The sequence below is a fragment of the Arachis hypogaea genome, chromosome 19 (genome assembly GCF_003086295.3).
Source record: "Arachis hypogaea cultivar Tifrunner chromosome 19, arahy.Tifrunner.gnm2.J5K5, whole genome shotgun sequence".
Taxonomy (NCBI): domain Eukaryota; kingdom Viridiplantae; phylum Streptophyta; class Magnoliopsida; order Fabales; family Fabaceae; genus Arachis; species Arachis hypogaea.
In genome coordinates, this window is record NC_092054.1 from 33,629,947 (window position 1) to 33,631,837 (window position 1,891).

General features: G+C 41.8%; 1 non-coding gene across 1 annotated transcript; it reads right to left on the bottom strand.

Annotated features, from left to right (window-relative positions):
• Window positions 1-387: 387 nt before the first annotated feature.
• LOC112780486 (small nucleolar RNA R71) lies at window positions 388-491 on the bottom strand. Its single transcript, XR_003191319.1, has one exon. It is a non-coding gene; the product is annotated as a small nucleolar RNA R71 (small nucleolar RNA).
• Window positions 492-1,891: the final 1,400 nt, after the last annotated feature.

Consider the following 1,891-nt stretch of genomic DNA (forward strand, 5'->3'; position numbering starts at 1 on the left):
CGAAAATAATAATAATGCAAGGAGGATGCTTGGTGACTTTACTGCACCTAATTCCAATTTACATGGAAGAAGCATCTCCATTCCTGCCATTGGAGCAAACAATTTTGAGCTGAAACCTCAATTAGTTTCTCTGATGCAGCAGAACTGCAAGTTTCATGGACTTCCATCTGAAGATCCTTTTCAGTTCTTAACTGAGTTCTTGCAGATCTGTGATACTGTTAAGACCAATGGGGTTGACCCCGAGGTCTACAGGCTTATGCTTTTCCCATTTGCTGTAAGAGACAGAGCTAGAATATGGTTGGATTCTCAACATAAAGTAGCCTGAACTCTTGGGATAAGCTGGTCACGACTTTCTTAGCCAAGTTCTTTCCTCCTCAAAAGCTTAGTAAGTTTAGAGTGGATATTCAAACCTTCAGACAAAAAGAAGGTGAATCCCTCTATGAAGCTTGGGAGAGATATAAGCAACTGACCAAAAAGTGTCCTTCTGACATGCTTTCAGAATGGACCATCCTGGATATATTCTATGATGGTCTGTCTGAATTAGCTAAGATGTCATTGGATACTTCTGCAGGTGGATCCATTCACCTAAAGAAAATGCCTGCAGAAGCTCAAGAACTCATTGACATGGTTGCTAATAACCAGTTCATGTACACTTCTGAGAGGAATCCTGTGAGTAATGGGACGCCTCAGAAGAAGGGAGTTCTTGAAATTGATACTCTGAATGCCATATTGGCTTAGAATAAAATATTGACTCAGCAAGTCAATATGATTTCCCAGAGTCTGAATGGAATGCAAGCTGCATCCAACAGTACTCAAGAGGCATCTTCTGAAGAAGAAGCTTATGATCCTGAGAACCCTGCAATAGCAGAGGTGAATTACATGGGTGAACCATATGGAAACACCTATAATCCCTCATGGAGAAATCACCCAAATCTCTCATAGAAGGATCAACAAAAGCCTCAACAAGGCTTTAATAATGGTGGAAAAAACAGGTTTAACAATAGTAAACCCTTTCCATCATCTACTCAGCAACAGACAGAGAATTCTGAGCAGAATCCATCTAGCTTAGCAAATTTAGTCTCTGATCTATCTAAGGCCACTATGAGTTTCATGAATGAAACAAGGTCATCCATTAGAAATTTGGAGGCACAAGTGGGCCAATTGAGTAAGAAGATCATTGAAATCCCTCCTAGTGCTCTCCCAAGCAATACAGAAGAAAACCTAAAAGGAGAGTGCAAGGCCATTGAATTGACCATCATGGCCGAACCCACAAGAGAGGAGGAGGACGTGAATCCCAGTGAGGAAGACCTTCTGGGACGTCCAGTGATCAATAAGGAGTTTCCCTCTGAGGAACCAAAGGAATCTGAGACTCATCTAGAGACCATAGAAAATCCATTGAACCTCCTTATGCCATTCATGAGCTCTGATGAGTATTCCTCTTCTGAAGAGAATAAGGATGTTACTGAAGAGCAAGTTGCCAAGTTCCTTGGTGCAATCATGAAGCTGAATGCCAATTTATTTGGTAATGAGACTTGGGGAGATGAACCTCCCCTGTTCACCAATGAACTAAATGCATTGGATCAACTGAGATTGCCTCAGAAGAAACAGGATCCTGGAAAGTTCCTAATGCCTTATACCATAGGCACCATGACCTTTGAGAAGGCTCTATGTGACCTTGGGTCAGGGATAAACCTCATGCCCCTCTCTGTAATGGAGAAACTGGGAATCTTTGAGGTACAAGCTGCTAGAATCTCATTAGAGATGGCAGATAATTCCAGAAAACAGGCTTATGGACAAGTAGAGGACATGTTAGTAAAGGTTGAAGGCCTTTACATTCCTGCTGATTTCATAATCCTAGATACTGGGAAGGATGAGGATGAATCCATCATCC